This window comes from Drosophila albomicans, chromosome X (assembly GCF_009650485.2).
Source record: "Drosophila albomicans strain 15112-1751.03 chromosome X, ASM965048v2, whole genome shotgun sequence".
Classification (NCBI taxonomy): Eukaryota; Metazoa; Arthropoda; class Insecta; order Diptera; family Drosophilidae; genus Drosophila; species Drosophila albomicans.
This window is the reverse complement of record NC_047627.2, coordinates 15,439,662-15,455,513: the sequence shown is the minus strand read 5'-3', so window position 1 is coordinate 15,455,513 and position 15,852 is coordinate 15,439,662. Positions and strand designations below refer to the sequence as shown.

The following is a 15,852-nucleotide window of genomic DNA, read 5'->3' as shown; positions in this document are numbered from 1 at the left end:
AAGTAATTCAATTTCGAGTGTCTTAATTATTGTGTACTTAATTCTAGCCTTAAATAAATTGTCATTCTAGAAAAAAAGTAAATAACCTTTCCAATGATTTATTTACTTCAATCTCTCATTCCCATTTTCCCATTAATAATACTGAAATAAATAAACTATTTTTAATATTTACAACAATTATTTATATCTTTCGCAATTCATAGAAATGCCATGCCCCCCTGTGGGAATTTCTTCCGCCACAAAAACCACAAAGGGAATAAATAACACAAGTTTGCTAATTTTAGAGGTCAAAAACTATAATTATTCGATTCAATTTAATCAATAAACTACTTATAAAATGTGTAACTTTTAATGCGTTACACAAATCAAATAAATTTACATTGTATTCCATTCACTACAAAGTATATTTTCCATTCCCAAAAAAATAAAAACAAATTTAATTATTTTCTTTTTTTGGAAACAATTCCCCTTTGCATGCGTGTGTGCGTGCGCTACTCAATTTCAATTCCAAGTCATACCAAGAAATAAGAAAACAACAACAACAACAAGCATTTGACGCTTTTGCCAGTGGCGTCGCAGTCGCCGCCAGCTGCAGGGGTCTGTCCAAAGTCAAGTGTCCGCCGTCACTGGGTCGATGTTTGCGACGGCAGCGCCGACGACGACAACGACGACGACGACGGCGTCGGTTTTTGGGGTTTGTTTATTTGTTTGCCGTGCGGTGCTGCTTGGGCCCGTTCCATTTTCAGCGTTGCGCTTCAGCAGTCGGCCAGTAGTCGTCGGTCGGTCTGACGACTCGTCGCATTTTAGTGCTTTTCGTGTACCAGACTTGAACGCAACGCAACGCTGCCGCCGCCACCGCCGCAGTCGCTGTCGCTGTAGTCGTCGCAGTCGTCGTCGTCGTCGCCCACCACCAAAAATAAAGCGAATAACAACAACACCGCCGCGCTGCTAAGAAAGCCGAACGAATGCACGAATAACAGCCGACGAGGTTCTTATTAGATTTGTGCTTTGCTCTGTCTTATTTGTTGTTGTTGTTCTTGTTGTCGAGCTTAGAACGCAGCAAAAAGCAAAAGCAGCAACAATAACAACAACAAACATTCGGGCCGCGCCTTTCTGCCTTTTGGTTCGTTCGTTTCGCTGTCTCTCTGCTTTTTTGTTCCGTTTCGTTTCGTTCGCCGTTCGCTGTTTGCTGTTCGCTGGTTCTTGCTGTTCGTCTGTCTGTCTGGCTGACTGTCTCTCTGCATTAGAACAAAACACGAGCGAACTTTTAACGAACGAACGAACGCTACCGAGCCGAGCGAGCACGCCGTGTGCTGTCGCTGTCGCTGCGCTGCCAACGTCGCGACGTCGCGTCGTCGTCGACTGACTTATTGGCTTTAAGCGAATTTGAAATTCGCTCGAACTTTTATTCAACGTGTTGGTTTCGTCGCGTGAGCAACTCTGAAACTGAAAACAAAAATACAAAAAGCAAAATAACAACAACAATATACAAAATTCATTTATATATGTATTTATATAAACACCACACCAAAACTTGCAAAGAGAAAAACAACAACAACAAAAATATATACTCAAACTGTTTTGAGTTTTTCCTTCTACGGCCGTAAACACACCAACACCAACAACAACACACACATACATCTACACTCACGCATTCGTAGCGTAACCCTAAAAACGGCAACCCTATTCGCCTACTATACGTGTGTGTTCCGTGTTCCCAAAACTAATATCGCGTTTAATACATTTTTTTGTGGTATTTTTTTTTTGTTTGTTTGTTGGTTCGTCAATTGGAAATTTTTCGTATCGCGAGCGCGCGTCGCGTCGCAGCTTCCAAAAATCGATATAGCAATATCTGCCTGATCGTACTATATCTATTATATATATATATTTTTTTTAAGTGTTATACAATCCCAATAAAAATAAAAGTGCTACCAAAATGCCTTATAACAGCGTCACGCTTTAGTGTCACAAGTGCAACTTATTAAATCGAGGGACCCACAGGGACCCCCTAAAAAAAAAAGCTAAATAGAAAGAGAGAGTTGTATATATAGAAAACTCGACTCGCTGACAGGTGCTGGAGTGTACAGTGTTGGTAAACAACAGCAACAACAACAACAACAACAACTAGAAGTCAACAACAAGAGACAATCAACACAACATTCTTCTGCAACATCTTCATCCGGCTCTTCAGCTGCAAACCGAATCACACAACAGGTGAGTTAACCCTCCCTCCCCCTATTTCCCCCCTTTACCACCCCCCTCGAAATGATTCTACGACTACGTGACTCTACTCACTCGCTCTCTCACATTTATCGCTCGAGCCCCCCTTTTTACCTCAATCATCGTTTCTCTGCACTTCCTCTATTGACCCATCCAAGTATTATAGTACTCTATACACACACACACACACACAATTCCCAGTTCCCATTCCGAACCCAATCTGCTGATTATATGTAGAATGTAGAATGCTTGCTTTGCGGTTAACGGGAAAGACCCTTTAGGTTCAGCGTCCATCTGCTCATCGACTCATAACAGTAAAGCTATATATATATATATTTACCATACATAGCGATATCGGGAGCCCTTGGGTCCAACTGCAACTGATTGATCAAAGGTTTAGCGCAACGTCGCTGTCGTCGTTTACTTTTCCAATCACACCAAACTGTCGATTTTTATCACGGCATTCCCCATCAGAACTTTACCGACTTATGATCAATTATGCGAATCATTATCTCTAGGCATGTGTTGTCATATCTAAATATTTACATTCCACGATAACTGTCTAATTATAATCGCAATTTGTTAATAATACAAACTAGAATTTCATTTAAGATTAACTTTTTTCATATCGAATCTTGTTGAAATTTGGACTATGTCCAGAAAATGTGTTTCTATACATCATTTGTCATTTCTAATGTTGGTATTATGTTGTATATAAATCACAACTATATATTTTTAAATTCAAATTATTATTATTCATAATTTGTCATTTATAATGTGGGTATTAACTTGACAATTTATATCATATATATTTTAGTTACTATAAAGTTTACCAATATTTCTTTCATCTTTCAAGTTTTTCTCTTTTCTTTTGTTGTTGCTCTTAAGTAATGTTGGGTTTCTTTATAAAGATTATAGTTTTGTAAAGATTGAAGATACTTCTCTGATAATGTTAATGATTCTTGTGACTTTATATAGTTTATTATAAACTTTGCCAACATTTCATTCATCTTTAAATATTTCTGTCTTTCCTTCTTGCTCCTCAGTAATATTTAGTTACTTTACTTAACTCTGTTGTCTCTGATGATTCTTTTGACCTTATATAGAATACTATAAAGTTTACCAAAAATGTATTTTTCCTATAAATTTTCTTTGCTTAACTTTTTGAAATGATTTGTAGTTTTTTGGTTTTTGTTTTACAATTTCGTTGTGCTTACTTGAGATCTTTCGCTTTAATCTTCATTGTCTGGATTGTGCACTCCCTTGTTGCCCTGTTTTTGTGTGTGTGGCACGCTGTGGCATCCACTTTGGGGGGCGCTGCTGTTGTTCCATATTGAGAAACCATTCTTAAAATTCCATTCTGCTTTTTCTTTTTGCATATGGAGCATGCGGAATTTTGCCAATTTCCACTTGCTGCGGCTTCTGTTTGTGTATGTGTGTGTGTGTGGCATGATTGTGGAGCTGGCAGGCGACGCTGTTGTTGCAGGGAGCATAGCAATTACCAAGCCTCGAACAGTTTGTCTCGAGGGCCAAAAGCGCTCGTGCCACAGGCGAGAGAGACAGCAAAAGAGAGTGAGGAGAGAGAGAGAGAGCGAGAGAGACGTTTGCCAACTCATCAGCACACAGATACACGCTCACATAGATACAGACAGCGAGGGGCAGCGATGTTAACAGGTGTTTTGGCTCTTTGCGCACTTCTTTTGCCTTTTTGGCGCTGCTTTTCAACGCCGCCGTCGCTTTGCTAATCAGCTGCCATGGAAGCACACGCACACACACATACACTCCAATACACACACGCACACTCTTATACACACACACTCTCTCATATAGCAAAGCGGCGTTGCACCCCATGAACAATTTCATTAATTTATTGTGCATTTTTAACAACGTTTTTGCCTTTGCGCAAATTCAGTTTATTGCCCCCTCTCCTCCGCAATCCAAACCCAAACCAAAAGCCACCCTCTGCTGCACCCCCTTCTCCGACCGAAACTGCAGTTTGTCTATTTCTATCCCCAAAAAGCAAAAAAAAAGAAAATTGGGCATAAAGATTTGCGCTGCGCATTTTATCGCATCAAGATTTATGCGAGCGACTGCGGAAAATGCCATGGAAAAGTCAGGCCACATAGCACTACCCCATACCACACCACCCTTCACCCTTGTGTCGTATAGTTTCTCCAACCCTCTGCGCTCTTGTTATTGTTATTGTTGTCAACATGCGTGCCAGGGACGCAACGCGTCGCGACGCTTGAAAACCAGGGTTGACCACCCATCCAAGCACACAACAAAAAGGGGAGAACTCTTTCTTCACAAGCATATTTGTAATAGAGCATGTGTGTGTGTGTGTGTGTGTGCGATGAATGATTTCCATTGTTGTCGAGTCCAAGACGCAGTAGTTGAGAGTTGAGTTGCTTGAAAAGCAGAAGAAGCAGCTCCATTTTGCTTGGCATGTGCGTCTAATGTTCCGAAAAGTGCGGCGTCACATTGCAGAGAGCCAAAAAGCAAAAAAAAAAAAAAAACAAGTAAGAAAGCTACAGTCGAGTGTGCTCGACTGTGAGATACCCGCAACCCATTTTAAATAAAAGCAATATATTTCGCGGTATTATTCTCAAAACATACCAATTATACTACAAAAATACTAAAAATATATTTTGGGGTATTATTATTAAAATATACCAAATATACCAAAAATACTAAAAATATACCAAATGGTATATTTGGTATATCGATATAGTACAGAATTCAAAATATACCATAGACGGCTCAATACACCAGATTGTCAACCAAAGCAACTAAGAGCCCTAGTAAGTAGGCGTTTTTGTCCATACAAAAGTATTTCTTCAATAACTTCGACAATTTTTATCTGATCGCAACCAAATTTTCAGGAATCATAATTATATCATAGTTATTATTTCGCAATATTAGCTTTACAATTACGCTTGTTATTCGATTTTTTTGATTTGCGGGGGCGGAAGTGGGCGTGGCAAAAATTTGAAACATTATTGATCTGCGTGCAAACATAACAAATGCTGTCGAAAAAAAATTATAGCTCTATCTCTTATAGTCTCTGAGATCTAGGTGTTCATACGGACAGACGGACAGCCGGACAGACGGACATGGCTAGATCGTCTCGGCTGTTGACGCTGATCAATAATATATATACTTTATAGGGTCGGAGAAGCCTCGTTCTTCTGTTACATACATTCCCTGTCGGCACAAAGTTATAATACCCTTCTACCCTATGGGTAGCGGGTATAAAAAGACGATGAAAATGACTGCGAAGAAATTCCAGTGGCACTTCCAGTGGCAAGCAGTATCTCTCTTTTTAAAGTTCTATGCCACACGAAATAGCACAAGAATGTGAACAACATGTGTTTCTTTTCCGTTTCTAACCAGAAGTTGAATTGTTGCTTGGGCTTTTTAACATAAGTGCCGACTCCGAGTGAAGTTTCTTTTTTTGGGGTTAGCCTTGAGCATCCCAGCAGCAGAGTTGCCACCCCTCACTAATAGTATACACAACTGTACGTGGCGACATCCCATTACCCAAAAAAAAAAAAAAAGCCCATACTTATATTTGTATTTCATATTCATATCCCATTCACATCCCAGTCGTGCATTCATCCATTTCAGTATTTTTTTTTTTTGTTTTTCGGGGCCTGTCAAAAATGTGTACGACACAAAACTGTCAAACTTTATGAAGGCATCGCGTTGTTGTTGTTTCTTTCTTTCCCCCAGATATATTTTTGCTTTTTGTCTTTTCTTTTTGATTTTCGAATTTGGTTTTTTTTCTCTTCGTTTTTTTTTTTTGAAATATTTGTAGCGCAATGAAATTGTCACCGAGCTGCCAAGTAAATAAACTAATAAAGAAATATATGTGTAGTCGACGTGTGTGAGCCAATGTAAACAAAAACACAACAACAACAACAACAACGACGAAAAAAAGCGAGAGTAGCCCCCAGTTTTTCCCTCCTCGACACACGAATTGCAACACGAAATCCCAAAAACAAGCGCATGTGCAATGCTGTCAACTACAGTCAACATTGACTAAAGTGACACGATAAGACTGTTTGCACACAGATCGATGACTGATTTTAATAATAGATTTGTTTAAAACAGAGTTTAGACATTGACAAACTTACGCGCAGTTGATGAGGAAACTGCAAAAGAAAAAAAGAGAAAATATTTAGTGTTTGTTGATTTAATATTTCAAACTAAGAAATATACAAAGAGTTGAAGAAATTACAATTTAGAGTATTAAAAGATGAATTAACTAAAGTTTATGTTTACAGATCTTAAATATAGAACTTAAAGAAATTAAAGTTAGCTAAATAAAGAGTTCAAGATTATAAATATGTATTTAAGTTTAAAAAGCTGATTAAATATGAGAAAATATCTAAAGTTTTAAAAGTAAGAAATTAGAAATAGAATATATGATTTAGAAATTTTAAATATTAAAAGATTTTAAGAACGAGTTAAAGATTATAAATGTTTAAAATATTGAAAAACTGGATAAAGATTAGAAATCATTTTCGTACGAAATATACAATGAATTAAAGAAATCAAATTATTAGAGAATGATAGAAATAATTAAAATTTAAAAATGAAATAAATAGCAAATGAAATATATATGATTTTGAAATTATGATATAACAATCTTAATTATAAAACAAGCTAAATAAATAAATACTTAAGGATTGAAAAAAATCAAGAAATATTTGAAACAAATATCTAAAATCATTTAGTACACTAACTCTGTAAACAATCTTAAGCGTATCTCTTAAAGTATCTCGCTGTGATAATTTGGATAAATATTTTGCACTACAAAAATTTGATGGATATATTAATAGCAATTGTTGTTGCTGTTCCGAGATTAATGTTACCGATAAGTCTGCTTAGTTTTGACGTCGAATGGAATGTTTTTTGATACTCGATATCTGCTCTTATTGCACGATAAGATTATTATTATTTGACTCAGCTGCGAGACGTTGATATCATTTTGTTTTAAGCGGTAGTTAAAAAAACAAAAAAAAAATGCTTGGATAGAGCAGGAAGCGTATCAAGAAATTTTACGTGCTGTAAAAATCAATCGTAAAGCATAAATTCGGAGTCCAGTCGTCAATTTTCATACAATCAGAATACCCGCATTATTCGTTTTTGTGGCCTTTTGCAATCAGACAATCAATCGATGTAGCTCCATTCATTAGACAATTAACTCGAATATACAGACGGACAGACAGACAGACAGACGGACCGTCTTTAATTCTCATACTCGATTAACCCATACCCTCGAACCTTAATTTATCTTCCCTTTATCTGCTCTGTGCGCTCTACGATGATGTTGAATTCAGTGTTGTGGTTGTTAGTCGAGTACACTTTTGGTGGTTTGTCTATTTGATTCCCCCCTTTTTATTTTGTTGTTGCTCTTTGGGTTGATGATTCTCGCCCACTTGCGCTTTCTTTGGCCCAGAAGCGGATGGCACTAAAAAAGCTGCTTGGCAAAAATCAAATGGCTAAAATGGGATTCTGTGTACAATTTATTTACTTTGGCCATAAGAAGTATTTGCCAAAAATGCTGAAAACCGGGCAACAAACACACTCACACACACACTCAAACACGTACAAATTCCCCCCAAACAGTAACACAACAGCATTTGAAGCTCTAAAACAGCTCGAAACAGCAACAGCACAGAGCTGGGCTAAAAGCCAAACCGGTTAGCCATTTGTCAAAGCCAAGCAGAGCAGAGCAAAGCAAAAGCAGCCAAAAAATAAAGCAAGCTCCATAAAATAACAATAAAAGCAATCACAGAACCCAGGCTAGCCAATGCGCACTACAAATGCCCTACAAAGGCAGCACATTTGGTACATTAGCCTATGTGAACTCAGCTTCTAGTCGAGTTATTAAGCTGAAATTTTGAGGAAATGCTGCTAATATTTGGATATAATACATATGTTGAAATCAACCAGATCGGCTGATTACAACACTTTATAGCACTATATAGAAATTTGGGATTTTTTGTTCATTTTCATTAAAAACTGCCCAAAAAGGATAATGTGCGCTATATATTGAAGATTTACCCTTTTTATCTAAGTACTGTATATATACTTGCATCGAGGGAGCTTATTAGTTTATTGGCCTATGTGAACTCAGCTTCTAGTTGAGTTATTGATCTGAAATTTGCAGAAATTATTGCTTATATTTAGCTATAATGCAAATGTTAAAATCAAACAAATCGGCACACTATAAAGAAATTTGGATATTGTGGTACTGCCAAAAATAATAATATAATTTGTATTCGCATTTCGAAGATTGAGACATATTTACTTGTCTGCCAATTTGGCAATTTACAGTAATTTCTTAAGTTTTTAAAAAAGAGAAAAAAAGAGCTAATAAAATTAAAGCAATAACCAAAAAGTAGAAAAAAAGGTTCTTAATGATTTCGGTTGTTTGTTGCTTGCTAATCTCTTTTTTCTCTCTCTCTCTCTCTCTCTCTCGCAGTGTTTTCGCCTTTTTCGTATACTCGTTATTTGTTAACCTTTTTTTTTGGTTTTTTTTTTTTTGTTGCTGCGATTCTTGCGTAGCTCACTTTGCCGTCCTCCTCTCCCCTCCTCTCCTCAAACCATTTTTTAGAGTGTTTGTTGTTTGCGTTTTGTGTTGTTGTTGTTATTTTTATTGTTTAAAATTCATCACGAATTTTATTTGGCTGTGTTGTGTTCGTTCTTTCTGTTGTTGTTGTTGCTCCGACGTTCGTCTAACCTTGAAGCACATTAAATTCGGTTGTTGTTGTTGGAAAATAAACAGCAACAACTATGAAATGTACATCAACTAAAAGGAAGCCAAAGAGAGCGAGAGAGAGAGAGAGAGAGCATTCTAAATATATGTGTAATAGATACAAATGTATCTGTGGCATTATTATTATAGAGGGGGAAGTGAACTACACACACACACACACACAGTGCCCATTATATATGTACTATATGTATTTTACTACAACAATTTTGCATTTGTTTTTATTTGAATTTTTCGTTGTTGTTGTTGTTGTTTCTGTTATTATAATTGTCGAATTTTCGTGCGGCTGCCGCGTCGCATCTTTTTTTTCAGCTCTGTTCTGTTCTGTCTAGCTGAAATCGTATAGTATTATTATACATAGTATATCATCTTTTTTGTTGTTGTTCTTGCTTCAAAAATTACTTAATTGCAGCCATATGTGTGTCGCGTTCTCTGTCGTCGTCGTCGTCTCTCTCTCTCTCTCTTTTGCTTGTTTGAACTTTCCTGGGCGCTAAACTGGAAATGTGTGTTTCAATCTCTATCTATCTATCTCTATCTACGCATTTCTTGGCTCTCTTGCCTGTATCTAATTCTAATTTATTTTGCCAAAAAGAAGAAAATAATAATGAGGCAGGCAAATAAAACAACGCACAAAAAAAAAACGACACTAAGGAAGCGCAAAGCAAACTCGCTGTTGCTGTTGTCGTTTTATTTATTTATTTATGCGTTTGCTTTTTTTTCGTTTTTCGTTTTTTTTCTTCTTTTTCTTTATGCTATTCAATAAATTACGGTCTGTTGACATGCCGCCACCCTCGCTCTCGCCCTCGCTCTCGTCTTTCTTTCTATCTCTCTGGCAACCCTCATTTGGTCATTTGAATTGCAGTCAGCGTCGCAGTTGGCGTCGACGTTGGCGTCACGCGTCGTTGCGCTTTAATGGCTCAAACGCAACTTTTGCTTTCATTGCACGTACAACAACAACAACAATTACAGCAGTAACAAGAAGAAGAGCTGCCGAAAATTGAACTTGAAATATTGCCAAAGCTCGGGACGCCCTCAAGTCGCGCTTCTCACGCTTCTCTTCAATGTGACCAAAGATAAGCGAAAAGCTCAGCACACACACTCACAAGAAACAGAAAACAAGCGTGGGCTCATTAAGATACGGCTTTTTCAAGTGGGCGTGGCAATAACGCCCCGAAAAGAAAACAGAAACACGACTCGTACAAACACAAGGTTTTCTGCCCCGAATACCACGAACAATAAATTAAAGCAAAGAAAAGATCTTTTAAAAACTAAGCGCAACTAGACAAAAGCTGCTTGCTATAACAGTTTCAGAATAAAGTGATATTATATTGTTAATATATAGCAATGGCAAAGTTAATGTAAAAAGCGTTTTTCTAGTTGTTTAATTGCTATGCAAATTAGTGTTCAAATCGAATATAAATTAAAGCAAAGAAAAGATCTTTTACAAACTAAGCGCAACTAGACAAAAGCTGCTTGCTATGACAACTTTTAGTTTTAGAATAAAGTATTATATTTATTATCATGTTGAAAATAACACAAGTGACTTAAATTGAGTTTTTTAATTATTTAATGGCTAAGCAAACTAGTGTAAAAATCTTTACGGAATTCAACACTAAATAAGGGCGGAAATAGTGTTTAAGTAAATGAAGTTTCATAAAGATTTTAACACGATCTTTCTTCAGAAAAACTATATTTACATTACTTGTATCATTGAAATATATTCATAATATATAATATTACTTTATTCTGAAACTGTTGTCATGTCAATCAGCTTTTGTCTAGCTTCGCTTCGACATGATCAATAATTATTATCTTTAAACATATTCGTAGCATATATGTTAAATATGTTTTTAAACTTTAAATATTTGAAAAAAAATTGTTTATTTAATGTATAAAAGTACATATACATATGTTTTGAATATGAATAGATTATATAAAACTTAATATATAAAATATCAATTTATTTTTTAAAACTTAATATAAAAAATATGCAGGATTTGCATAATTGATTAAGCAAATATAAGTAAGCTCACTTAAAGTCAAAGATCACTTAGGTAATGAGCTTGACAAGTACTGTACAATAATAATAACACTTTATTAATTAAAGTTTATGTAATTGTAAAGCTTTTAGAAATTGCATTTATTTTCTTTTTTTCATCCTAATTGAATTATACTTTATGTAACCTTTTGTTTGACAATTAGATTTAATTTGATGTTTAAAGTTTTTACGCAAATTGAAATTGCAGCTCATGCTATAAACCGTGTGAAAGATCATGTAAAATGCGAACGAAAGTAAAATGCACAATGAAGTTTTTTTTTTGGTGTTTTTTTTTAAGGTAAATCGTGGAAGTTCTTGGGCACATTGTGTGCTGTGGAATTGTTTAGCCGACAGTCATTTGACAGCTCGGCTATCAACGTAGACATCTTCAACTACCCACACACACACACGTATATATATGTGTATGTGTGTGTGTGTGGCACACTCGCGGTTTAACGAGCCTCGTCCGGCTGTAAAAATGAAGTCAAGTTCCATGAGACGACACCGCGTCACGTCTGCGATGCGATGCGACGACGACGCAGCTGAAAGTCTGAAGAGAGCGAACAGAGAGCGAAGAGAGAAGGGGGAAAGCGGGGGGCAACCAGGTAGACCGAAAATTCGCAGAGTTGAAAATGCTTGAGAGTGTGTTTTGTGTGTGTGGCAATTAGAAAACCCAAATACACTCGTATAAACTCGCATTAGTGTTCTGCGTTTTGTTGTTTATGTTGATGTTAAAAAATGACTTTCCGCTGCGTTGAACAGCGCTACAAAAAAATACAAAAACAAAAACATTTGTCGGCTTTTGGCTTTTTGAATTCAGATTTAGATTCTCAGTTCGTCGGTGTTACGCTTTTTGAGCCATAAAATCAGACAGTAAATGAAAAATAGAAAAAAAAAAAAACAAAACCTTCTGTCGGTTCGCTCCAAAATAGTTAAGTATAATAATAGCGCGCATCTTAATTATATAACAATTAAACGTAGAGAAAGATAGCTACATCAAGAACGAACGAGACAGCGTACAGTTGGTTTCCTCTATAAAAAAAAAACACAAAATTATGAAGGTTGCTTAAATATGGGAAACTGTAATTTTGGTTTTAGTTTTTTTTTTTTTTTTTTTTTTTGCTGCGCAACGGCAACTGAAATTATTCGTAATTTATTTAAAACAAAGAAAATTTGACAAAACAAATTGCGCTGGAATGGAAAATGATGATCGTTACGGGGTTTTGGATTCAATTGCTGTTTGCTGCTGTGTTTGTTGGGAGAATGCAGCGACAAGGTCAACTGATTGTGTTGCGTTGTTAGCAAACATCCAAGCAGGCAATTTGTCAACACACACACACACACTCTCACATATTCGACGACACTCGACAACTCTGGCAACGTGAGGCAGCCACAATTAAAGTAGAACGTAAAACGCAAAAAAAAACGTAGAAAACAAAACGCAGTCAGTTGTCATTGCGCAATATTCACAGCACAAAATGTTTGGCGACCTCTCAAGGCTGTTCTCGCTTCCAAAATCGCCAAGCATAAAACGAAAACTTCTACACAAAAATACCTAAAGTGAAATGTGTGTGGAAATTAATGGATTCAAATGTACATTTCGCTTGAGTTCATTTCAAGAATTTCAACTGAGACTTTGGCAAAGTGAAACGTGATTTTATGGCTTCTAAAACAGCACCAGAAAATAAATATAAATTGGTGGGAAATTGTGTAGTAATTAGAATTATGCATAAAACTGGATTTTAAGAAGAAACTTTTACTTTCATATAAAAAAAAACTAACTGAAGTTATTAAAATTGGTCTTAAATCTTTGTTGCTGGTATATGTTGCACGGTATATTTAGAATGTAGTACTATATCAATATACCAATATGCCTTCGGTATTTTTTGGTATATCAATCTGGTATATTTTAAGTATAATAATGGAATATAGTTATATAATATTTTCATATTTTAGTATTTTTGGTATTTTTGTTTATATATTTTAAGTATAATTCCGCACTGGTATATTTACAATGAAGTACTGTATCAATATACCAATATACCTTCGGTATTTTTTTAGTATTTTCGGTATATTAATTTGGTATATTTTAAGTATAATTCCGCACTGGTATATATACAATATAGTACTATATCAATATACCAATATACCTTCGGTATGTTTCAGTATTTGTTGGTATATAAATCTGGTATATTTTAAGAATAATAATGGAATATAGTAATATATTAATTATATATTTTGGTATTTTTAGTATTTAAGTATAATTCCGCACTGGTATATTTACAATGTAGTACCATATCAATATACCTTCGGTATTTTTAGTATTTCTGGTATATTAATCAGGTATATTTGAAGTATAATATCAGACTGGTATATTTAGAATATTGTAATATAATAAATGCATATTTTGGTATTTTTAGTATTTTTGGCTATATATTTTAAGTAGTACAATATCAATATACCAATATACCTTCGGTATTTTTCAGTATTTTTGGTATATTAATCTGGTATATTTTAAGTATAATTCCTCACTGGTATATTTACAATGTAGTACTATATCAATATACCAATATACCTTCGGTATGTTTCAGTATTTTTTGGTATATAAATCTGGTATATTTTAAGAATAATAATGGAATATAGTAATATATTAATTATATATTTTGGTATTTTTAGTATTTAAGTATAATTCCGCACTGGTATATTTACAATGTAGTACCATATCAATATACCTTCGGTATTTTTAGTATTTCTGGTATATTAATCAGGTATATTTGAAGTATAATATCAGACTGGTATATTTAGAATATTGTAATATAATAATTGCATATTTTGGTATTTTTAGTATTTTTGGCTATATATTTTAAGTATAATTCCGCACTGGTATATTTACAATGTAGTACTACTATATATCAATATACCAAATATAGCCTTCGGTATATTTCAGTATTTAATTGGTATTTTAATTTTGTATATGTTTATGTATTGTTTTTCTAAAAAAAAAAAGGAAAACTCAACTATAGTACGATCACTTTTCAAGGAAAGGAAAAAGGCACAAAAATATGAGAACTCTCATTTCACTCAATCAGTTTGCTCAAGTCTAAAATTCTTTTCTGTCATCGCATGCACTCTAAAAATACAGTTTACCCTCTTTTACATATGCACACGCTTTCGAGGGTATTTAAAATAATTACATGCGATTTGGTGCAAAAAACTTTACGTTTTCATTTTCATTTTCATTTTGAATGCGCCGAGTGGCGTCGTTTGAACTTCATTACTTTTTTTTTATTAGACGCGTGCCAAAAGGGTTTTGCTCTGCTGGGCAAGGGAGGCAAATTGCTGGGCGTTGCCGGTGCACAACATGCAACAAAGGGGTGCAACAACAACAGTGCAACACTAAATTGCACTTATTTTGCCAAAATGCAGCGTACGAAAAACAAAAAACGTATCTTTTAGTTTGAAAAGTATCTGCGGCGCCTGTGGTGCGTTTTGCCTCGTGTCTTGTATCCCATGGTGCGGAAGTGTTTGCTACCTCAACTCCCTCCGCCCCTCCCTTCCACCCCTTCTTTATGCAGCCTTATCTCGCTGAGGTGTGAAAACTTGCAGCCGATTTTGAAATACGCAGACCTCTGACTGTGCTTGTATTTTTGTTGTTTTTCAATCGTTCGCTGTTGCTGCTGCGCCCATGTGATGCTCAATGATTGATCGCCCCCCGCCCCACCGTCCATCTCTCTATCACTTTGAAAATAATGCAGAGGGGCAAAAAAAAAAAAGGCAGCAATGTTTTTCATTAAGCATACGCCACGTTGCCAGTCATGAGTCTCGTTATTGTTGTTCTTCTTGTTGTTGTTGTTTTGTTGTTTGCCAGAGGTGTGAATTTTTCAGCAATTGGATTTTGTATCTTTATCTTTGCATTGTTTATGCGGCGACGTCTCGTTTTTCTCTTGCGCCTTTTTCGTCGTCGTTTTCGTTTCGTTTCGTTTGGTTTGCTTTGCTTTGGCGCAAATTAACTTTGAACTTCAAAAAAAAAAAAAAAAAAAAAACGACAGCGGCAGCAACAACTTCACCTTGTTCAAGGTCTAAGAGCAACGGCAGCAGCAAATGCCAGCCGAAAAAAAAACAGAAAAAAAATACAATACAAAAACAAAATAACAACAAATTTGTTGTTGTTCATTTGCATAGGGAAATTGAATGTTGTATATGTTTATGCTCATATATAAATAGATGTATATATATATATACGTATATACTATAAATATAAATAATCCGACTCATTGTTCAGGTTTTCTCAAAAGATACTTTATCTGTATCTGCATTGAATACACTTTGGCTATAACCTGCATAACAGGTGGTCGCTTCTACTAGTTGTATCTTGTGTTGTGTGTAGTTGTTGTCGCATCTTAATGATCTTTAATAAGCAGCAACTCTGGAATCTCAGTGATCAAACGTTTAGAGTGACCATCATCCAACGTTTTGAGAGTCTCTCACAATCATCATAACTAATAGTTGAGACAGCGTAATTAAAGAGCAACAAATTTCCATGTCATTAGCGTAATTAGAGTGACCAGCGTACGCAGCTAATAGCTATGTTTAATACATTTTGTGTCCAGCGCTGAGAAGGCTGCAATTTCAATCAACAGCTGACTATTAGCTGCAATTAAAAGCCATTCGAATGCACTGTGTAATTAAGTTTTTCACGTTTGGCAGTGTGACGAGTGACGAAGTCTAAATAAATGAGTTACTCATATGGTGATGTGTTAGAGTGACCATTTTTAATAATGATTGTGCCTTTTTTCGATGAAATATCAGT

The 15,852-nt window shown here is 35.5% G+C and overlaps 1 protein-coding gene across 1 annotated transcript in view; it reads left to right on the top strand.

Moving 5' to 3' along the window:
* The first annotated feature begins 811 nt into the window (after nucleotides 1-811).
* LOC117576671 (activating transcription factor 3) overlaps nucleotides 812-15,852 on the top strand; it is a 59,160-nt gene continuing 44,119 nt past the window's right edge. The window contains exon 1 of the mRNA XM_034261662.2: nucleotides 812-2,214. The gene's annotated coding sequence lies outside the window, so the exon portion shown is untranslated. The remainder of the gene's footprint in view (nucleotides 2,215-15,852) is intronic.